Source organism: Mustela putorius, unplaced genomic scaffold (assembly GCF_011764305.1).
Source record: "Mustela putorius furo isolate JIRA1106 unplaced genomic scaffold, ASM1176430v1.1 tig00003858_pilon_pilon_pilon, whole genome shotgun sequence".
Lineage (NCBI taxonomy): Eukaryota > Metazoa > Chordata > Mammalia > Carnivora > Mustelidae > Mustela > Mustela putorius.
In genome coordinates this window covers 27,110,627-27,135,028 of record NW_025422010.1, presented here as the reverse complement: position 1 = coordinate 27,135,028, position 24,402 = coordinate 27,110,627, and the positions used below count along the sequence as shown (strand labels likewise).

The window sequence follows — 24,402 nt, the reverse complement described above, 5'->3', positions numbered from 1 at the left end:
CAGTTGAAAAACACAGATAATGTTTACTTGTAGAATTGTGAAAGGCTGACTGCAATAACATTGAAACCCTCACTCATTGCCTGACAGGCAGTGTTAGTTTTCCCCCTGATGTCATTCATTCTCCAAACATCTGGCAAGAACCTACTATGTGGCAGACTCTGCTGGGGACACTGGGGGCACAATCAGGAGCAAGACTCAGTGAGGTGAGCAGCTGTTGTTTTCCACCACTGAGCTTCTCCTCTCCATCTGTGACAGCACCACACACTCTTTCTTTGGAAGAAGTTTCATTCCATCATCTCACGTGACTCTGGTGGGCTTGCCCATCACACAGTCTGCTTTTTACCCCTTATGGGTAGGAGTTCCTGTTGCTGTGATCTCCAGTTTCCCTGGTGTCTGTCCTTCCTAAGTATAGTTGACACACGTCCTTTTTATCTCCAAGCTATGCTGCATCTTACCAATACCTCCCTTTGTTCTTGATTAATTTATTCAAAAGTTGAGTTTTGTTGCCTGCAACCAAACTCACTAATATATGTGTCCTGTGTCCTCAAGGACTTCCATCACTTAACAGGTAAGATGAACAGAGAAACAGAATTATATTTATAATTTGGTAAAACCCATGTGTAGACAGAGAAAGAACGATAGTGCTGGCTTATGTCAGGGGAATATAACAGAGGGGAACACTGCAGATAAGGGAGCCTGGAATGAAGGAAAGAAAGGCAGAGCATTCTAGAAAGAGGGGACCTGATATGCACAGACAAGGAAGAAAGAAGGAGCGTGCTCTGTTTGAAGGGGGTACAAACATTTCCTTGTTCCTGGAATTTTAAGCACACAGCGGGCGATGGGGACAGAACTAGAGTTCTGGGCACAGGCGAGGTCATGAAAGCTGTATGCAGGTTAAATATTTTCAACTTGCTTTGTGGTGTGGTGGAGCCAATCAGGAACTTATGTAGAAGAAAGACATGTCAATACCTGCAATTTTGACAAGTCACTTTGTATATGCCAGGAGTTCTCTGACTTGGGGTGCGTGGGTGGCTCGGTCAGTTAAGCGTTTGCCTTCGGCTCAAGTCATGATCCCGGTGTCCTGGGATGGAGCCCTGCATTGGGCTCCCTGCTCAGCAGGGACTCTGCTTCTCCCTCTGCCTCTGCTTCTCCCTCTGCCTCTGCAGCAACCCCTGCTTGTACTCTCTCTCTCTCTGTACAAATAAATAAATAAAATCTTTTAAAAAATAAAATACAAAAAGGAAAAGTCCTCTCACTTAATCCAGCAACAGAATCACCTGAGTAGCTTATTAAAATGGCCCCATTCCAAGATATTTTAAAACGGTGGGCTGGGGTAAGCTACAGAAGCTGCACTATTTTTAAGAGGAAGCTCCACACCCAATTTTGGGGCTTGAACTCACAACCTGGAGATCAAAAACTACATGCTCTACAGACTGAGCCAGCCCAGCCAGCATTTTTAACAGTCCCCCGGCTGGTTCTAATGCGGGGGTCAATGGATCATTCTTGGAGAAAGAGGATTCCGAAGCAGCAGATGCTTCGGGTGACTTTGACAAGATGCAGAGATGTCAGGTTGGAGGAGAGAGTCACTTACATTCATTCCTAATGTAATCTGTCCACGACCACGGCCATGCCTCCTCAATACTGGAGACATTACACTGGTTCATACTCTGGCACTGAAACATATATACTTCTGAACTCACCGAGACCATTAAAAAACTTCTAATCCATTAATCTGTGGAGAGTAATAAAGATTTATTATATTCTATAGAAATATAAATATCCAAGGAGTGATCTTGAATAGTGTTTAGAAAACCTCCACCATCTGTTGTCTGATGGTAAGATGAGGCATTCTTCTATTCTTCAAGGGAGAAAGATGTCATCATAAATGAAGTTCTATTGAATGAAAGACCCAGGAGTTCAACCAGGGGAGTCAGTCAAGTGCCTGGATCCTCTGCCTTGGTTTCAGTACAATTGGTTTTTCAAAGATGAATATTGTCTTCAGTTTTCCTGCAGGCTGGTCTCACTCCTAGTTGCTGCTAGTCTTCCCAGATAGCATTTTGGCAGCCATGCCATTCTGCCCATTACAGTTTCCTGGAGTTGTGAACAGTCCCACTACAACATGTCTTCAAAACGTGTGCATTACTCCAGGAATGACTCTCAGTGAATACTGCTGTTGACTTTTAGTGGGCAGCACAACTATGTAATTAATCATTGAACCAAGTCCACATTTGGGGTGTTTTACTTCAGTGACCGTGAAGTCATGGCATGCTTGGAACAGGAAAGGGTCACAGAAGGCATCTGACCTAGTCCTCTCATCTTGCAGATGAGTAAACATTTCCGACGAGGTGAAAGCATTTGAGTTGCATCCTTCAGCCTTTCAAATGGACACATCTGAAAGAAAAATTAAGTCACTGAGTACTTGGGAAGAGCTGGCCTGTTTATAAGAGATATAAGCTATTTCTGGAGGCAAGATCACAAAAGGTGAAAATAAAAATAACCATAAATGATTTAAATAGGAGCTTATTTTGTTTCTAAGATTTAATTTATTCATTTGACAGAGAGAGAGATCACAAGTAGGCAGAGGTAGGCAGAGGTAGGCAGAGAGAGGGGGAAGCAGGCTCCCTGCTGAGCAGAGAGCCCGATTCAGGGCTCAATCCTAGGACCCTGAGATCATGACCTGAGCCGAAGGCAGAGGTCCAACCCATTGAGCCACCCAGGCACCCCTGAGCTTATTTTTAATTTTATATATATATATATATATATTTTTTTTTTTTTTAAGATTTTATTTATTTACTTGACAGAGATCACAAGTATGCAGAGAGGCAGACAGAGAGAGAGGGGGGAAGTAGGCTCCCCACCGAGCAGAGAGCCTGATACGGGGCTCAATCCCAGGACCCTGAGATCATGACCTGAGCTTAACCCACTGAGCCACCCAGGTGCCCCAAATTATATATATACTTTTAAGTAATCTCTACACCCAATGTGGGGCTCGGACTCCTAACCCAGAGATGAAGAGTCACATGTTCTGTGGACTGAGACAGCCAGGTGCCCCTACTTAAATAGTAGCTTAAAACAAAATTAGAAGCAATATAAGAAAATAGTTGTGATTGGTTGTATACAAATATAAGATCTTTTTTGTGATTTTGCACAACACTGGTAATTATATAAATAGTTTGCCATTGGACATCCTTCTATTACCCATACAACTAGCCATCTTTTATCAAAGGAGAATGTTTATGCCTAAGCTTTAGTTCCAAAACATGTAGTTGCTTCCCATGCTGCCATTATAAAGGTTTAGTATCCAAAATCTATAAAGAACTTAGCAAACCCAACACCCAAAGAACAAATAATTTGATCAAGAAATGGGCAGAAGACATGAACAGACATTTCTGCAAAGAAGACATCCAAAACACATGAAAAAGTGCTCAACATCACTTGGCATCAAGGAAATACAAATCGAAACCTCAATGAGATACCACCTCATACCAGTCAGAATGGATAATAATTAACAAGACAGCAAGTGACAGATGTTGGTGAGGATGTGGAGAAAGGGGAACTCTCTTACACTGTTGGTGGGAATGCAAGCCAGTGCAGCCACTTTGGAGAACAGTTTGGAGGTTCCTCAAAAAGTTGAAAAGAGAGCTACCATACTACCCAGCAATTGCACTACCGGGTATTTACCCCAAAGATACAAATGTCATGATCCAAAGGGGCACGTGTACCCCAATGTTTAATAGCAGCAATGTCCACAATAGCCAAACTGTGGAAAGAGCCTAGATGTCCATCGACAGGTGAATGGATAAATAAGATGTGAGATTATATACATATATATAATGGAATATTATGCAGCCATCAAAAATTGAAATCTTGCCATTTGCAATGATGTGGATGGAACTAGAGGGTATTATGCTAAGCAAAATAAGTCAGTCAGAGAAAGACAGTTATCATATGATCTCACTTGATATGTGGAATTTGAGAAAGCAGGCAGAGAGGATCATGGGAGAAGAGAGGAAAAAATCAAATGGGATGAAACCAGAGAGGAAGACAAATCATAAGAGACTCTCAATCTCAGGAAACAAACTGAGGGTTGCTGGAGTGGAGGGGGGTGGGAGGAATGGGATGGCAGGGTGATGGATATTGGGGAGGGTATGTGCTATGGTGAGTGCTTGCTGGGAATTGTGTTAAGACTGATGAATCACAGACCTGTGCCCCTGAAACAAATAATACATTACATGTTAATTTAAAAATAAGCAAATAATATAGATAATGTTGTCTTTTCACTTAGGGAGGAGATAGAAATATATTTTATCAGTATATACAAGTGTATGTAAATATGTTCCTATTATGGAAGGCTTCTTTAAGCTAGCAGATAATAAAAAAAACAAGAGATACTATTTTGATTGATAACTATGGGTCATGCACAATGTTTAAAGCTATATATGTATGCAGTCGTGTATGTATGTGTTGATATTATAACAATTCAATCATGTATATATACATATAAATACATGTGCGTATATATACATATGGGTGTATAGTTTAATGTTTATGACAATAGTTTTTTCTTATCTCCTTTTCAAAATTTAAGCTCAGAGAAAAACTTGCCCAAAGCCAAACAATCTCTATATGGTAGAGCCATAATTTGAAATCTTGTTGTTTTAGCCTCCTAAGTCTTTGCTTCTGACCACTGTACAAACATGGTACCAATTTTTTTGATCCTACCGTCAGACATATAGGTTGGACTGAGTCTGTTCTGTTTATGTTGCTTGTTTTTTTAATGTGTTAGAAGTTTAATATTCTGAATTCCCAAATCCCAGAAAATAACAGGATATAGTAAAAACTGGCAGGTTGGATTTTCTTAAGGCACAACATTGGTAACTTAAACTATCTTATAATATTGAAGATGTCCCTGGAATAAAACAGATGTAAAGTTTATTATACTTATTTCATAAATGGAAAACTCACACAAATAAAGGGCTCTAAAATACCATTTACTTCTAGCCGATGCCCTCAAAATTGGAAACATAGGTCAGCTGAAAAATAAACACACAGAAATTATGGTAGAGGAGTGGATCTGGAGTGGCAACAACAATTAGGGTAGAGATTTTATGCAGAAATTTCTGGGAAACTTGGTAGTAAGAGCTATTCTTCTGTGACTCCAACTAAAAGATCAACTTCTTTTAAAAAACAGCATCATGTGTTAAGAGGTGTGGACATCATTTTCTGACATTCTATCAAAACCCATATTAGCTGTACCCTGTGAAAGAACTGTGGCATCCTCAGATGTGGAAGTCAACAGCAAATTGCCTATAAGAAAGCATTAGAACAATTGCATTTTGTGTGCTGTGTCTTCCCCTCTCCCTGTTTCTATTTGGTCTTTTGTTTCAACAGCTGGAAAAGTGGGGCAGGGTGGAGAGACATGGCTCACATGGGAATCAGGGGCCATGGACAAAAGTAGGTGCAGACCGGTGGACCAAGTGGGATGATGACATGGAGCGAGGCAACTCTCCAGATGCCGTGCCAGGTGCACAAACCTTTCTCACACCTGGTGCCCTGCCAGGGCAGGTGGCAAAATGGCTGGACGGAGTCACTCTCTGTCCCTTTACAATGAGCAAAAGCTGTTGAAGAACAGATGTAGTGAATCAACGGACACTGGGTGAAACTTACTAATTTTACAACTTCAACTGGGATTACTAAAAGGGTAGAATTTCTCCAAACCCGGTACAATATTCCAAAACAACATTACTGGTAATGAGTTTATTAAAAGCACAATATCCAAGATTATAGGAAAACGTCATACAAAGAGAATTAACTTAAATTCATAAATCTTTCTTCATGGCCTTGGGCAATTGGATACAGCGTGTCAAGAATTTTCCACGATTATTTTGTAATATATGTATATACCTCTAATAAATTGTATTGGCCTCTTTTCTTCTTCTAATTGATTCCAATAGAAAACTGGCTACCTATCACAGCATATGAAGAGGGATGTTATTAAAATGCCAACATGTATATCGTGAACAACTTTGTGGTCAGAAATGCATTAATATAGTCTGTCACATTTGAAGCTATTAATTTTGTAATTTACATATGAATCTAATCAAAGACCAGTCCACTTAAAGAAAAGTAAGCATCTCTAAGTTTGCTTTTTTTTTTTTTTTAACCTTTATGTATAATTGCTAACCATAATACATAAACTAACAAACTCGGGAGACTTAATGACAATATTGCTCCATTAGATTTGCTGTAGAGTATTATCTGGAACTCCATGCCAAATGAGAACGAATAGCCAGAAGGTTTGTCCAAAACCTAAAGTTATTAAGAGTGATCTGTAGAGTAGCAGTCATACAAGGACAAGAGGGCTTTCAGTGGAATGACGTTTATGTTAAAGTAATATAAAATTCACATTCGTCAAAGGTTAACTCTACCTTAAACACAAAATTGCAGGAATAAAAACGAAGCAAAATATTTAAATGGAATCACAATGTCCCTGACACCTACAAGGCCTAACTCAGAAATAACGGCCTTTCCCACAGCAGAGCAGTGCCCTCTCTCTAGCTGGTCTCTGTGTTAGCAAAGTAAATACAGAAAAATCAGCTGATTCTAGGTCAGCAGCTGCAGACGTAAGGGGAAAAAAAAAATCTTTTTTTTTTTTTTTTTTAGGCTCTGGAGAATCCCCTTACAGGAGACAGGGAAAAAATCAATGCCAGATAGCTCTCAAGGAGATGCCACTAATGGTTCTTCTACTGCAAGTCCGTTGTGAAAAAAAAATTCCTTCACAGCGAATCAATAGGGCAATGCAGCGCCAGAAGCCGCCTGTCTTGTGAACCACTGATGTCCCCAGCAGAGGACAGCGCCTTCCTCAGTCTCACCCCTCCAGGCCCAGCAGAGACCATTCCTGACAGCAACAGTGATTGATGACGTGGTTCAGACAAAGCAGCAGAAAATGTCCCCCCGTCACTTCTTGTTGTTGAAATGGTATTTTAACCTACTTAAAGAAAATTTATAAATAATATTAGATGCCATTCATAAGGCGCTTACTGTGGGCCAGTGAAGTGTGAAGGGCATTGCCCTTTTTTACTGAAGTATAATGGACATGCAACTATTTATTAGTTTCAGGTGGATGATATGATGAGTCAACCTCTGTATACATTATGGAATGAGCACCACAGTAAGTCTATTCTCTGTCACCACACAAAGTTACAAATATTTCTTTTCTTGAGACAAGAACTTTTAGGATTTGCTTTTTTAGTTTTCTTTTTCCCTTCCTCTCTCCCTTCCTTCCTCTCTGCTTTCCTGCTTTCCGTCTTGCTTTCTTTCTTAAAAGCTCTATGCCCAGTGTGGAGTTTGAATTCACAAACTTGAGATCGAGAGTCGCATGTTGTACGGACTGAGCCAGCCAGACGCCCCTCTTAGCAACTTTCAAATTTGCGATATATTATCATTGACAATAGTCCCCATGTTGTACATTACTTATTTATTTTATGACTGGAAGTTTGTACCGTTTGACCCGCTTTGCCTATTTCACACTCTGCTTCCCCCAAAACAACCAATCTATTCTTTGTATCTATGGGTTTCGTTTTGTTTGTTCATTTGTTTTATTTTCGATTCCACATAGAAGTGAAATCATGCAGTTGTTGTCTTCTCTGACTTATTTCATTTAGCACAATACCATCTAAATTCATCTATGCAGGGGCACCTGGGTGGCTCAGTGGGTTAAGGCCTCTGCCTTCAGCTCAGGTCATGATCTCAGGGTCCTGGGATCGAGCCCCACATCGGGCTCTCTGCTCAGCAGGGAGCCTGCTTCCTCCTCTCTCTCTGCCTGCCTCTCTGCCTCCTTGTGATCTCTGTCAAATAAATACATAAAATCTTTTTAAAAAATACTAAATAAATTCATCTATGTTGCTGCAAATGGCAAGGTTTCTTTCTTCTTAGGCGCCTGGATGGCTCAGTGGGGTAAGCCTCTGCCTTCAGCTCAGGTCATGGTCTTGAGGTCCTGGGATCAAGTCCCCATTGGGCTCTCTGCTCAGCAAGGGGCCTGCTTCCTCCTCTCTCTCTCTCTCTCTCTGCCTGCCTCTCTACCAACTTGTGATATCTCTCTGTCAAATAAATAAATAAAATCTTAAAAAAGAAAAGATTTCTTTCTTCTTTATAGCTGATTAGCATTCCCTTGTGTGTGTGTTGGTGTGTCTGAGAGACCACCTTTTTTTTTTTTTTAAAGATTTTTATTTATTCATTTGACAGACAGAGATCACAAGTCGGTAGAGAGTCAGGCAGAGAGAGAGAGAGAGATGAGGAAGCAGGCCCCTTGCCGAGCAGAGAGCCCGATGCGGGGCTCGATCCCATGAACCTGAGATCATGGCCTGAGCCGAAGGCAGAGGCTTTAACCCAATGAGCCACCCAGGTACCCCCCCCCAACTTTTAAAAGTAGGTTCCACACCCGAAGTATATCCCAGTTTGGGGTTTGAACTTACAACCCTGCGATCAAGACCTGGGCTGAAGAGTCAGATGCTTAACCGACTGAGCCAGCCAGGTGCCCCAGTGATACCTCCTTGATCCATTCATCCACCAGCAGACAGACACTGCGATTGTTTCCATATCCTGACCATTGTGAATTACGCTGCAATTGAGATAGAGGAGCATAGATCTTTTCAAATAAGTGTTTTCATTTTGTTCAGATAAATACCAGAAGTAGAATTGTTGAATCTTATAGTAGTTCTATTTTTAATTTTTTCAGGGACTTGCATCCTGTTTTCCATAGTGGTTGCCCTGGTCTGCATGCCCACCAACAGGACACAGAAGTTCCTTTTCCTCCACATCCTCACCAACACTTGTTATTCCTTGTCCCTTTGATAACAGCCATTCTGACAGGTGTGAGGTGATGTTTCATTGTGGTTTTGATTTGCATGTCCCTGATGACTGATGGTGAGCATTTTTCATATGCCTGCTGGCCATCTGGATGTCTCATTTGGAAAAATGTCTATTCAGATCCTCTGCCCAATTTTTTTTTTTTTAAAGATTTTATTTATTTATTTGACAGACGGAAATCACAAGTAGGCAGAGAAGCAGGCAGAGAGAGAGGGAAGCAGGCTCCCTGCTGAACAGAGAGCCCAATGCAGGGCTTGATCCCAGGACCCTGAGATCATGACCTGAGCCGAAGGCAGAGGCTTTAACCCACTGGGCCACCCAGGTGCCCCCTCTGCCCATTTGTTTTTTTTTTTTAAGATTTTATTTATTTAATTGACAGAGAGAGAGAGATCACAATTAGGTAGAGAGGCAGGCGGGGGGTGGGGGAGCAGGCTCCCTGCTGAGCAGAGAGCCCAATTTGGGGCTCGATCCCAGACCCTGAGATCATGACCTGAGCCGAAGGCAGAGGCTTTATTTAACCCACAGAGCCACCCAGGAGTCCCCCTCTGCCCATTGTTAAAATTGGATTGTTTGTGTTCTTGTTATTAAAACTCCTTCATCCTCCACTCTAGAATAGGTATTATTTTCTCCATTTGAAGTGATGTAAATGGCATGAGGCCGTGCAGCCTGCATATGGTGGAGCTGGAATGTAGACACACGCTTGTAAGGCCCCGGTTTCTAACCACCACACTATATATTCTGTTCTAAAATACGAAGTTGAGAAGAAGAATTTCATAAATAATCCCGTAGCCCTGGGAAGACTGCTTTCATTATCTTGCATTCCCTTTCTTTGTGGTTCATATGAATATTGCTGCAAACTTCTTTTTGGTTTATTGTTGCCACACACATTCCCTTATCCCCCACTGTCTCCTTTCGGTTTAGCAAGAGTAACCGCTTTCCTAGAAGTGACTTTGTACCCAACACACCTCCCCAGCCACCAGTCGCTGTTTATTAGTTCAAGGGTGGCTACCTGAGCCAAGCTGGGCTTGGAAGTTTGTTCAGGAGAAGTTTTGAAATTTGGGCAGAGAGATGTCAAAAGCTAGAGAAGGAGGGAGAAATGGAGGGAGGAGAGGAAATGAATCCCTTTCTCGCTGCTTTAGCTAGAGCATGTAAGTGTCAGAAGCTATGCGCAGTCCTGTTCTTCACCGTGGCCTGCAGGGATTGAGGGCAGCCTTTGCACGGTGAGAAAAAGGCAGAGCACCAGAGAGAGAGGGAGAAGGAGGACCCTTGGACTCCCCACAGTGTTTCAGGCTTTGCTTGGTTCCCAAGGCCTGGCTGTGACTCTGTCCTTGGGTTCTGTGAAATGTGTCGATTTTCCAAGAAGGTCTCTCTCTTACTTAAGACAGTTACAGTCTGCTCTTGTCACTTGCCACAGACTTCGGAACTGATTTTTTGTAACAAAAATAATACTAAAAAGTGTTCTAAGCATTTGCCCAGTTGTCCGTCTCAGAAACATGTCAACAGGTCTGGAGGGGAGATGGTGTCAGTGAAGTGCACAGATGTCCCTTGGATCAGCGGGGAGCATGGACAGTCTGACTCTCACACCGACTGGATCCAGAAGGAGACTCACCGGCTGCTGCAGCTGTAGGCTCAGAGCAAAGGCAGCGATCTGGGGTGAGTTAATCCAAAGACAGTTGCACCATTTCCTTTTGCCTTGCCTCCTCCATGCCCATCTTCTTCTTAGGCCAGTAGTAGGACAACTGCCACCTGTGACTTAAGGAGGTTTTCCTACTGTCCCCAGTGTATTTTTGTGGCCCTCAGTTCTTGCTACAATTCCTGTGGCCAGGGTGGTGGCGTGTGCTCAGGGGAGGCCCGAGTTCCTGAACCAACATCTGGAATGTTGGATGCAGGATGGAGAATATGAAGATCATGACAGTTCCTGTAGGGCAGGCGTGGAACAGATGAGGGAGTTTCTTCCACAATGTCTGCTCAAAGTCCTTTGGGTAGACTAGCATCCTTGAACATGCGCCTTCCTCTTCCCTGCTGAGAAGCAATGGCTATGAACAATATTGGCTGTGGAGACAAGACTGCCAGAGATCTTTCAGATTTCTGGCTTTTCTCTGAATCTTCTTCCTGTCTTCAGCAGCACCTGCTGCTCTTACATTCTTTGCTTAAAAAACACTGGAGTCTTGGATGGAACTGGAGCGTATCATGCTTAGCGAAATAAGTCAAGCGGAGAGACAACTATCATATGATCTCCCTGATATGAGGAAGTGGTGATGCAACATGGGGGCTTAAGTGGGTACGAGAAGAATAAATGAAAGAAGATGGGATTGGGAGGGAGACAAACCATAAGTGACTCTTAATCTCACAAAACAAACTGAGGGTTGTTGGGGGGAGGGGGTTTGGGAGAAGGGGGTGGTATTATGGACATTGGGGAGGGTATGTGTTTTGGTGAGTGCTGTGAAGTGTGTAAACCTGGTGATTCAAAGACCTGTATCCCTGGGGATAAAAATATATGTTTATAAAAAATAAAAAATTATATTAAAAAAAAAACAAAAAAAAAATCACTGGAGTCTTTGGTCTGCACTGTGGAACCTTGACATGGTGATGATAGCCCCTTCTGAGACAGCCAGGGAGGCCGGGGAGGAGCCAATTTGCTGAGCTCTCCGGGGCTGGTAATCCTTGTGGCCCTGCGTGAGCTGAGCCCACTGCCGAGCTTTATCTGGGCTCATCTGCTTCTTGTGACAACTTGCTATTTTTCTTGGCCCTGAATTTCTGAGCAGTAGTACTGGGTCTGGAGATGGCTGGCACATCATAAGTACTACCCAAGTAGCTGAGAGGCAGAACAGAACTCTCAAAACAGAATGCCTAGGCTTGTATCCTAGCTTGGACACTTACCAGCTATGTGACCTTGGACAGTCCACTGAACCTCTCTGTGCCCCATTCTCTTCATCTGTAAGACAAGGTTAATGATGGCTTAAGTGAGTTAATGTATGTGAATCATTCTGAAGAGTGACAGGTACATAGTAAGCCCTAAGTATTTGCTAACATTATTGTCATTATCATTTATTATCGGAGGTTGAATTCCCAGGGAACAGAGACTGAGACAGGAATTTAAGTAGAGTCACGTTAACCCGCAGTACTTTGCAATCAACCCCTGGAGTGAGATTGGGATTGCGCAGAGGGAGGAGTTGAACTGTGATGCAGGTGTCACCCAGCCCAAAGGGAGAGGTGGGCAGGGTGTTGTCCTTTGAAGATTTTGTGCCGCTCCTCACTCCACCTCCCTACCCCCTGTGAGGAATGTTGGCTGCAGGCTTTCCCTGAGGACAGGTGTGACACAGAGGCAGCACAATTTCTAGGGTGAGACCTGGCTGTGAGCCACTGGCAGACCTGACTCTGGGTCTGAGTGCTTCAGTCATGGAGGGGAGATGTGGGCGGTTCCCAGCAACCACCGCATGTCTTCCTACGGGACCCACTTAAGAGAGGACTCAACCCAAAGACATTGAGCTGTGGTATCAGCACCGGCTTCAGCAAGCGAGGCATTGTATTGTCCTCTTTATGGATTCCAGCTATAGCTCCTCAGGGGGTCTATGTCTGAATTATAAATCACACTCCCCCCCACCGCCCAGTGTACAAAGAACATGACAACTATAAAAAGTTGTAAAATGGGGGGCTGGGCAGCAACACACATTTCCAAACACATATCCTCTCCTGTTGGGTCAGAATAGCAGGAGCTCCAGGCCATGCACCGGGGTGAGGTCCTTTGTTAGCCACACTGGTAAGCTGACACTTACCAGCTATATGACCTTACAGCTGAAGCTGTGCTCCCAAAGGGACTGTCCTTTCTATTGCCTTTGTTGAGCCCAAGTTCTGTACTCTGGGAGGAACTCTACTATTCAGTGTCCTTTCTGGCTATATCTGGGCTGAACATCAGCACAGAAATCCTCTCCTAAAAGATATATATCTACCAAGGAACCTGTTTCTGTATGGTAGGCTTTGCAGGTCATAGAATTACTTGGAGTTTGAATGGTCCCCAAAAGCCCCACAACAAACTTCTCTTATTGGCTTGAATCAAGTCAAATCTAAACTTAAAGTAAGAATGGTCTAAATAGCTTGGGCTTGAGATCCTGAATTAATGATTGGGAAAGGGGATGGGTTTATCAGGTTGGGTATAGAAGTCATCAGTTTCTCAAGCCCTGGGCTGCTAGCCAATGGGAAAGTGAAGCAATCGATGTTGGGCAGCAACCCATCTCTTGGCCCATTAGCAATTTAACTGGATCAACTGCTTGAAGAGGCAAGATATATAAAGCACTGATGAATTTTGAGAAATTTGCAAGCTGATCTCCTCCAGTCACACTCAAGAAGCCACAACTGTACCTTTAGCCTAAAAAAATTGCTTAAGGGAGATGATCTATTCTAGAGTAAGGCTGAGGGATTTTACCAGCAGCAGAGAGGAGCAATTAGCAAATCAATTATTTGGCCTTACTTATATCACTATCATATGATGGCTCATTGTTCATTTCAGAAATCATTAATCTCAAGGGTTACCTAAAACACAATTATCAAGTGCTTTGTCTGTCTCCCAGTTAGGGACCCGATCTCATTCAACCTTACAGACCTAATATCTAGTGGGTCTTAAACATGGTAGAAACATGATGAGAATCTGTTAAATAGCAAGGGGAGGTTCCTTGTATCTAGTCACTCCCAACAACTCCACAGTTACTGATACTTTTAAAATGAGCTTTGCTTGGAATGCAACCTTTTCTTCTCTCATCCGTCTGTATACTTAGCACAAAATGCAGGAATACAGAGAGTTTTTGAGAAATGGAATCATAATATTAATGTCAACATACCTTTAAAGCAAATGAAGTCTTCTAAATTATTTGAAAGTGATGGAAAACAGTTTGCTTTTTCAGGTGTATGAATATGTTAGCTATGTCATGTCCTGATAAACTGTTCCTTATGGGAAAAGTAAAAACGTGTCGAGTTTTTCAAAGCCTTACCTGTTGACAAGCACATGGAAATGTACTCACAACTTCACCGATTCTCAGACCCGCAGTCAGTGATGCGGGAGCTCTTCCACCCCTTCCTCTATGAGCATCAGGGCTTCTGGGGTCCTTCATCAGCCACATTGGTAGCCTGAAGCTGTTTCCCCCACACACTTGCAACTGAGTCTCTTGCCATGGGGGCACCGTCACTGCCGCACAGTACCTTCTTTGTCAGATTGTACCACCCTTTGCTGGCTGCTGCTGGCTGTATACCCTGGCAGGGCTGTTCTGATTCTCTAACACAGGGTGGTTTGCCTGATACCTTTACCTACTCATTCCTGAGAGAGAGAGAGACGGAGAAAGAGTGAGTGTAGGCAGGTGGGTGGGGAGCAGAGGGAGAAGAGAGAGAACCCGAAGCAGGCTCCATGCACAGCCCCGAGCCCAATGCTGAGCTCCATCTCATGACCCTGAGAGCATGACCTGAGCCAAAATCAAGAGTCAGATGCTTAACTGACTGAGTCACCCAGGCGCTCCTTACTTACACTCTTAATAGGTACCCTTCTCTCTGTTGGTTACTATCACTGATTCCATATTAATACATATAATTATATAGAATATTTTCACTTGCTCATATTGTTATTTATGGACACATGAGAATTTGTATAGTTTTACTGCACATTTTCATGGCATTTTATGCATGGACTGTAACTGATTTCATGAATTCCCTATGACTGGACATTTGGTTATTTTCTTGTTATTATAAATAATGCTGCACTGAATATCCTTGCAGTCAAACCTGTCCCTTTCCTTAAATTTTGCTTAATAGCTAATTTAATCTGTTTTACATGCTTCTTAAAAACAAGGAAATGATTTCATAAGTAGTTCAAGGCCTGAGTAGTTTTCAGAATTTAGAAGAGCAACTGACAAAAATAGAAAACACTAACAATCCTACCATGTATACCAGCTTAATTACCAGCTACAACAATTCAAGGAAGAGCTGTCCAATGGCCTAGAGCAACGATCTTCCTGGCGACTTTGGTTTTGTGTAGAAGCTGCTTACCATCAAGTAAACAATGTGGTTTTGAAATAATTTTCAGATGTTTTATTGCTTTTGCTTTAAATCTGTAATGAGCCATTTGAATCTAAAGAAAATACAACTGAATAAGAACTAAAGGAGCTCCTTTCCTTTTTACCATTTTTTACCTGGGTAAGTAGTACAAACATTTAAACAGGAGAGTAGAGTTTATAGAAGGGCAAACTCTGGAGAGACGAATCATGGGAAATCTAGTGAGGATAAAGAAAGGACTTCAGGAAATTTCTAAAGCAGAGCTGGCTGTTTGATTTGCTAGGACTGTAGGAAAACTAGCTGAAAAGTGGAAATTAGGAAGGAGACTATAGGTGTCACCATTTATCTTAGTTCTACTTTGTTCGTTCTGCTGGTTTCCTCACTATCAACCAGAATCTAAATCTACTTTGTAAGAGGCAAATCCTAGGTCAACTATCCATCTCTTACTCCAGGGCTCTCTCCTTTTCCATAGTGGTTCTGTGCACCATGATCCTTACTCACTGATAGGAAATTTCTCTATATCCAGGTAGATCTCCCAGTCATGACCACCACTTACAAATTAGTTGTCTGCCTAAAATAATAATAGCCATTATTTTTACGTACCACATGCTGGAATAAGGTCTTTATTTTCATTATTTGATTTTACCCTCATAATAAACCTTGGTTCAAGCCTGCTTAAACAGTAAGAAATTGTACTAGTTTGTATTTTAAAAAATGCAAAAGTGGTATTGGCTTCGGCAAGGTTTTATCAGGGTTCTGTTTCCATTCTTCTGCAATTCTACTCAATTGTATGTCTGCTGTATTCTGAAGCTCAATTCCCTGGTTATATGGAATGGGTGCTGGTGGTATTGGGGACTCCTTATATGCTTTTTTGAAACATTGTGGGGGAGGGCTTCAACAGATGAGTTCTGTGGGGACACATTTCAGTCCATAGTCTTTCGTATCTCCTTAGCCATCATCCCTGGCCCACTCATTAGAAGGAGAATGGGATTCTTTTTTTTTTTTTTTTAGATATTATTTATTTATTTGACAGAGAGAGATCACAAGTAGGCAGAGAGGCAGGCAGAGAGAGAAAGAGGAGGAAGCAGGCTTCCTGCTGAGCAGAGAGCCCGAAGTGGGACTTGATCCCAGGACCCTGAGATCATGACCTGAGCCGAAGGCAGAGGCTTAACCCACTGAGCCACCCAGGCGCCCCGAGAATGGAATTCTTATCATTGCCTTAGAATTCTTATCATTGCCTTAAAAAGAATTTGGGGACACAAATTATACGGTATACCACAAAGTATACGGTAAAGTAGGTACACTTTGCAAATGAGGAAACTGAATCTGAGATATGTTAGGTAAACGGCCAAGGTCATGCATATAATGAGTGAGAGAGTCAAGATTTTTAAACTTGATTGACTCTAAAGCCCTTGTTCTTTGCAGTCCATGACACTAGCGTCTCTTGTTTGCTTTCCTAATTTGCAGTTTATCTGCTCCTTCTACTTTTAGGCTGTGTGTCCTCTTTGCATAGCCGTTACCTTGTCCCAGCCTCACAACCTGAGTGGACAACCCAGGACCCTGAGCTCCATGCCCCACCTTGGGCTGCAGGGATGGAGGGTCAGGCCCCAAAAGTGAAAGGTGCCCCAGTGTCCTCTGGACTGCTACTTAAAAACTTTTTACCAAGTCCTTACTTTCTGAAGGCGTTTTAAGTGCTCCTTACTTAACTTTTTTGGTGGGATGCCACCCTTCTATTTTCCTGAAATCTCCATCAACTTTTAGATCTCCTACTACTTGTTCACCCCGTTCAACCTGACTGGAGGCCTCTGGCTGGATTTTGTGACCCTCCTGCTGGGAAAAAATAGAAATGTTGAAGTAAGATAACCACGATACTGTGATTTATAACGGGAAATATAGATTTGGTCTTCATCCTTGCTTCCGTTTCACAGACCTCCAAAAGCTCTTGGCATTTCCTAAGTGATAGGAGCACTGTTATACCATTTGGTCTTTTATTCTTCATTCCTGAAATAGCTCGGGAGCCATAAAACTGTAAGGAATGTCTTGTTATTCATAACAAGCCCCTTTCAACCACACAGGAGCGTATGTTATTGCGGTGACATAAATACAGATGTGTTATTCTAGGGATGGGGGCTAGTTGCCAGGGGAACCAACCATGGTTACAGGATGGAACTTTCGGTCCCACCTTCCAGCCTCCAGGAAGCAGAGAGGGGCTGCAGGTTGAATCCGTTGCGGGGCCAATAATTTAATCAATCGTGCCTATGTCATGAAGTCTCCATAGAAGCTTAAAAGGACAGGGTTTAGAGAGCCTTCGGGTTACCGGGCTAAACACATGGAGGTTTGGGGATGATGGTGTGTCCAGAGAGAGCAGGGAAGCTCTGCACCCCTTCCCACATAACTTGCCCCATGCATCTCTTCCATCCGGCTGTTCATGAGTTCTATCTTTTTTGAAATAAACCAGTAATCTAGCAAATAAATTGTTTTCCTGAGTTCTGTGAGCTGCTCTGGTAAATTAACCAAACCTGAGGAGGGATTGTGGGAAGTTCCAATTTGTAGCTGGTCAGTCAGAAGCAAAGGTAGCAAGCTGGACTTGTGATTGGCAAGGAAAGGGGGCGTGGGAGTGGGCAGTCTTGTGGGACTGAGACCTATTGAAATAAAACTGCTAGGTCCAAGATGGAGCCGCTCCTGCGTGGGTTGCCACATCAGCAACTGAAACTTGGATAATTTTCGCATCCCTGTAAATGCTTGCTTGTCCAGAATCGCTGTATATCCAGCCAGCCAATTCTCAACTGCCAAGAAATTGTAATTATTTCCTTGTTCTAAATAAGGTCAGATATGTGACCTCAACCAATCAACTTAAGCCAAATACTTTTTCCTGATTCTGATGGACCTGCTAGTCTTATTTATTTATTTATTTATTATAAACATATATTTTTATCCCCAGGGGTACAGGTCTGTGAACTCCCCTCCCCCCCAGCAACCCTCAGTTTGTTTTGTGAGATTAAGAGTCACTTATGGTTTTTTTTTTTTTTTTGTCAGGGATAGAGGGAGAGAGAGCGAGCGAGCATAGGCAGACAGAGGCAGGCAGAGGCAGAGGCAGAGGGAGAAGCAGGCTCCCTGCCAAGCAAGGAGCCCGATGTGGGACTCGATCCCAGGACACTGGGATCATGACCCGAGCCGAAGGCAGCTGCTTAACTAACTGAGCCACCCAGGCGTCCCGAGTCACTTATGGTTTGTCTCCCTCCCAATCCCATCTTGTTTCATTGATTCTTCTCCTACCCACTTAAGCCCCCATGTTGCATCACCACTTCCTCATATCAGGGAGATCATATGACAGTTGTTTTTCTCCGCTTGACTTATTTTGCTAAGCTAGTCTTATAAGGAAATCCCCGACTTCCGAGCCAATCATACTCAGTTTTCACGTTGCCTTTTCAAACATTTTCTAAAAATCGCTCTCTCCCTAACAGCCCTTGGAAAGAGTGCTCCACCGCTTGGGAGGCACGGGACTCCCCCAACCATGGATTGCTTTTCAGTGCATAAAGGACATCAAACTTGTCACTAAATTGTTTTATTTTTATCATCTGTCAGCCCTTACTTAACTCGTGGGATCTGATAGTATATGGGATCTGATCGATACCATCAGGATTGAGTAAAATTGTAGGACACCCTGGTGGTATCCCAGAATTGGTGGGTATATGGAAAACCCACCCTTTTGGTGTCAGAGTGAGATAGTATTGTCATCGGGTATGGAGAATAGGGGAGACACAGAAGTAGGTTTTGTTTTTTGTTTTTTTTGTTTGTTTTTTGTTTTCCTTTGCAGACACATGGGTTCAAGCCTTCTCTTCTATTTCCGGGCTGAGTTACTCAGAACAACTTGGTTAAACCTTCTAATCCTCAGTCTCCTCCCTTGTAGATTATGGATACTAATACCCATTTCACAAGGTTGTTCTGAGACATTAGAATCCATATGCGAAAATGTCAGACAAGAAATACGTCCTTAATGAATGGGAAATCCTACTTCCTTCATAAATTTCCTTTCATCTCAACCTGAACTGGTTACTCTCTCGGAACTGTCATAAAAACCACAGCTAACACAACTGGTTTGACTGTTAACAGGGCAATATGTTGTGATAACTCTTCTGCTGCTGCCTTAGACTTCCATTTAAAACTCGTAACTACTTAACTTTCCAATTAGATTGTAAGCAACTTACAGTCTCTGTAAGATGCAGCACAGGGTCTTGCCCATAGATTTGGAAAGAATACCCAGTGCAAAACTTCCTCTTCTTCAGGCATAGTTAACACTACTTTAATATGCTCAGTAAATACCAGTCATTCTCAGCTATGAGGCAGACAGTAGAAACACGGTGTAGGAAAACTATGTACCCCTCTGCATTTTGAAGGATGGCAGGAGTCATTGTGAATAAGGACACAGACCCTTATTGGTATTCTTTTTTTTTTTTTTTTTCATTTTTATTTTTTATAAACATATATTTTTATCCCCAGGGGTACAGGTCTGTGAATCACCAGGTTTACACACTTCACAGCACTCACCAAATCACATACCCTCCCCAATGTCCATAATCCCACCCCCTCCTTATTGGTATTCTTATGTGGATGTTGTTAGTACTGACTCTGAGATTCTCAGTAACCTCAAGAACAGTCCGTTCAAGCTCCCATGGGTGGTCTTGGGCCAGTTTCCATTTCAGGCTCCCTTTATCCCAGTTTTTTTTTTTTTTTTTTTCAAAGATAGCTTCTGCCTTGGCTCCTATTGCAAAAGTTGTTTTCCTGGTATCCTTCCAAGAATTCCATGCCAAAAATGACATGATTGTCATTTCTTGTCCCTAGTAGGAAGTTCTTGATAATGAAAGGGGATGCTATTTATATTTACATTAAGGAAAGAGGCCTCACGCAGTACTAGTCTAAGCTAACTAACCATCCTTCTATCCTTGTACTGGTGTTTTGCCTTAAGCTTGCTTGTTTTTTCCTTGAGGACCAAGAAGAGCCTGTCACTGAAATCCAGGCTGGTTGGTGAGTAGAAGTCACCACCAAACAAACAACAGATATCCCAAACATGGATTACCTTACCTGAGGACACTATCTTTTGCCCTTCTGGCTGGACTCCTGTGGTCAGCTGAGTCAAAATCTCCCACCCCCTTCCCACAGGAGTAGACTGGGCCACATCCCAAGATTAGTCGGTGTTTTACTCAGAGAAAATAGCCACATTCCCATGCAATGGGGGGAGTGCTGGTTAACCAATTACCTGGTTAAGGTACAAACAGTCCTCATATAAGAGCGCAATAGACACGGTGCTTTGCACTTAGAGAACTCTTCCATGACCACGTGTGCCGTTATTTACAGCATTCCCAGCTCTGCACGAAGTAGGTCATTGGGTCAGAATGCTTTTGGGAAGTTCGAGCAAACCAGTGTTGCCTTGGCTATGACTCCCAAGCAACTCCCCACCCACCCCAGGTTTTTTCCTGGGGGTCTCGTCATCTCTGCCAAGTCAAGAACTTGGGTTTTAAAAGCTAAGTGAATTGGTGGATATGCACTTTATAGTGATTCTTGTAAAGTGTAAGTATCTTAAATGAAGCGGTAAACCTCAAATATAATTTTTTGGTCAATTATACCTAAATAAACCTGAAGAAACAAACAAACAAAGAACTTGGGTTTTTATGACTCCTGGTTTTATTTATGTATGTATGTATGTATGTATGTATGTATGTATGTTTGACTCCTATTAGACACCACTTGACGCCAAAACTTCCCAAGACATCTTTGCCTCTCATTATATTTGCTCCTTGAGGTAAAAGCACTTTCCCTAGAAGGCTATATTAAAATTGCACATTGACTTAAAGGGGAAGAACGTTAGTTAGGACACAGATGATGCCATTGCTTTTGGGTGATCAGAATACTAATATTTCAAAAGTCAGAGTTTTTAAGGTTGGGGGGCGTTGGTCCCTAGATATGTTTGCCAAAGGGCTTATCAGTATAGTTTCATCTCCTTGATGGTATTTCTGTTAAATAGGAAGATAAGATCAGAAGACTCCAGTTAAAAGACCTTCCTTGAAGTAAGTTCAGTCCCCTTTTCTTGGCCTGTATTGCTCTTCAGTGATCTTTCTGCTTCTGAAAATTCAAATAAACTCAATTCAGTAAGCATTTATAAAGGCTTTGTGCCTGGTATTTTAATAGGCACTTTGTGCATGGTATTTTAATATTAAAACTTTGTGCATGGTATTTTAATAGGCAGGCACTGGTGATACCAAGTAGAATGAGACATAGTCCTGGCCTTCTGGAAACTCAAAACTTGGGGACACTGGGGTGGCTCGACAGGGTAAGCAGCTGCCTTGGGCTCAGGTTATGATCCTAACGTCCTGGGATGGAATTCCCGCATGGGGTTCCTTGCTCAGCGGGGAAGCCTGCTTCTTCTTCTTCCTGCCGCCGCCCCCACCCCACCCTGCTTGTGTGCATGCTCTCTATGATTTGAAAAAAACAAAAAACAAAAAATCCTAAAAATCTGGTGGACCATCTGAGAGAACCCCATAAAACTTATCACCCTCATTGTCAAAACTTCAGAGCTCCCGTGTTATTTTTTTTTTAAGATTTATTTGACTGAGTGTGTGTGAGAGAGACAGAGCACAAGAGTGACAGGCAGAGAAAACCTCAAGCAGAATGAGCACAGAGCCTGACGTGGGGCTCGATCTCACAACCAGGAGCTCACAACCCGAGTGGAAACCAAGACTCCAATGCTTAACCAACTGTGCCATCCAGGTGCCACACCATGTTTTTTATTTCCTTTCCACTAAAAACAATCCACCGCCCAAGGCTACCTGCTGAAAAAGAACAGATTATACACGCCTCTTTTACGGAAAAATTCCCATTAGGTTGCAAATGTATTCTAATGCTCTATGTCTTTTAGAGATTTTTTTGGTTGTTGAGTCTCTGTATAAAGTAGATTAAGTACAACTAGATTCACATTTATAGTAAATTCTAATGCATACTTCTTCCCACCTGAAGGAGCCCAAGAAAAGACAAAGATGGTGGAAAGGAATATCACAGCTATTTCCATAAAGCTGAAAAGCTGCAACCTGCACGGCAGATGTGCTCACTCAGGTTTTCTTCAAAAGGCACGTGGGTCTGCATAAGCACCTATGGGCACATTTAGAAGGAACATTAGAAGGAACGTTAGCAAAGGTCTTCTAAGTTTCCTGAAAATGGGAAGAGGTCCCATGAAGTAGTACATTCCTTTTCACTAACTTTATTTTTTTTTAATTTTATAAAAGATTTTATTTATTTGCCAGAGGGAGAGTGCACAAGCAGGGGGAGTGGCAGGGAGAGGGAGAAGCAGGCTCCCCGCTGAACAAGGAGCCCAATGTGGGACTCTATCCCAGGACCCTGGGATCACGGTCTTAGCTGAAGGCAGACGCTTCACGCACTGAACCACCCACCCACTTTCACTAGCTTTACACAAAGTTGAAGCTAGACAACCTGTTGAAAGGGGTACTATAAGGTTGACGACGCCTATATATTTTTTAATGAGGCATCTGGGGGCTGCACTCAAGGGAGGGAGGGGACCCCCGGAGGATATTGGGCCAGTTTGAACTGAACATTTTGAAAACCAACTCTCTTGCTGCCCTCTAAAATATGAGTATGGTATATTTACTGAAAGAACCTCTTCTCTTGGGAGTGGAGGGAACTTGATAAAAGACAATATTATCTTATTATCTACAGGATTACGCAAGTTTGGAAGCTCTCAAGGAAATGAGGATCGCTGATTGTGTCCGCAGGTTTTGTCAACTTAGAAACCCACATCTGTTGGAGGGGTGACTCACTTTAGGCGGAAAGGCTGTTGCTTTAAAAAAAAAAACACAATCTGGGACATTATTCAAGCATTTAGAGCAGAGTTTAAACCCAGATGGGGATCAGTGCTTGGGTATTCATCAACTTTGCAAATGAAAACAAAATAAGGGGTGTCTGGGTGACTCAGTCGGTTAAGCAGTGGCTGCCTTTGGCTCAGGTAAGGATCTGGGAGTCTCACGACTGGCTTCCTGCTCAGCAGGGAGTCGGCTTCTTCCTCTTTCTCTCACCCCTCACCCCACTCATCCTCTCACTCTCAAATTAATGAAATCTTAAGAAAAAAAGTAACAAAATAAAATTGAAAACAGTCATAGGTATATTTGCCTGCTTGTGAAGATGTACTTTTAATATTGTTGCTAAATTAACACTGATAACAATTTAGAGACAAGTTTTAAACCAATTGCACATTTTCTTCACAACTGTTTTAAATAGGACTGTATCATTAATTTAAAAAACTGGTCACTGTGGTATTGTGATTTATAACAAGAAATATGCACGTGTTCTTTATCCCCCTTGCTTGCGCAGAGTTCCTAAAATGCTTGGGATTTTTTAAGCTAAAAGGGCAATTAAAGTGTCTTTTGTTATGTTAAAGAAATGACTTTGGAAAGCGCCTAAGGAAGCTAGTTGGTTGCTGAATCCCTCGTCACTGGCCTTTGAGTTTATCAGTAATGTCTATGTAGGACTAAACCTTTAACCTGCGGGATCTGATGCTAACTCCTTGTAGATACGTCAGAATTGATTGATATCCAGTTGGGGTCCCAAGAAATGCTTGATGGTGTGGGGACCCACCACCTCTGCCAACGCTGGATTAGTATCAGAAGCTATTTAGATACCTTGTAGCCTCTCAAGTATGTACTTGGTTCACTGTCTGGAAAACTAGCATTCTTAGATTCAGAAATCTAAGTTATAAAAATATGAGATCTTCCAGTCCATCCCTGCATCATTTATAGAGTTGTTTCATCTACATAACAACTGTTCTTTAATGTTTCCTAAAAAAAAATTCATGCATTAACTCACTTAAGCAAGCCTACTTTCCAGGTTAACAATCTTATAAGCAGTTCATATGTCCGTGATATATATAGCAGAAATGATCTTTCGTTTTTTGTTTTTGTTTTGTCTTGGTGTGTGTGTGTGTGTGTTTCTCAAGGGGACTGTCGTGCTTCCCTTTTCTTGTGTCTCATCTCAGAAGCTTCTGAAAAGGGAATTGATTCCAAGACTCCTAATACTCACTGTATCAGAATCTCTGCGGGCAGAGCAGTCCTCCTCTTCCGTTTCTCGGTTCTTCTCTGTCACTGCTGCTTCTCCTCTGTTAGGCAAAATGGAAAACCTGCCTCATCCTGAGAAAATATATTTGGAGCCCTCTTCCTATATTTTTTTGTAATGCCATATGTTGGGGGAAGAGGTAGAAGAGAGAACACGTACCCTAGGCAGAGATGGTTCTTGTCAATAAGGTCAATCACTATAGCATATACATACACCTGCAAGATTTGAACCTAGAGCTGTTCTTTCATTTCCCATAGATAGCATCACTAGCAGCTGCTTACAAAAGCAACACTTTTGTGTTTCTTGGTTTTTCAGATTTTCTCATCTCTCATAAACTATGTTTATTTATCCAGCTAGTAGCATACTAGGAATTTTGAAAAAGTA

The 24,402-nt window shown here is 42.4% G+C and overlaps 2 long non-coding RNA genes across 13 annotated transcripts in view; both read right to left on the bottom strand.

The window, feature by feature from the left end:
* Positions 1-1,733: 1,733 nt before the first annotated feature.
* Positions 1,734-14,291, bottom strand: LOC123387630. Its single transcript, XR_006602088.1, has 2 exons — positions 11,749-14,291; positions 1,734-2,391 (listed from the first exon to the last, which is right to left on the bottom strand). It is a non-coding gene; the product is annotated as an uncharacterized LOC123387630 (long non-coding RNA).
* A 6,272-nt stretch (positions 14,292-20,563) lies between these two features.
* Positions 20,564-24,402, bottom strand: part of LOC101693060 — a 31,969-nt gene continuing 28,130 nt past the window's right edge. For 10 of the 12 annotated variants that reach the window (XR_001177927.2, XR_001177930.2, XR_001177928.2 and 7 more), the window contains 3 exons: positions 23,986-24,061; positions 21,910-22,047; positions 20,564-21,024 (listed from right to left, as the gene is read on the bottom strand). This is a non-coding gene — a long non-coding RNA (uncharacterized LOC101693060). Of the gene's footprint in view, positions 21,025-21,342; positions 22,048-23,985; positions 24,062-24,402 lie in introns of those variants that run through there. The other 2 variants (XR_006602083.1, XR_006602082.1) reach the window with 2 other exon arrangements.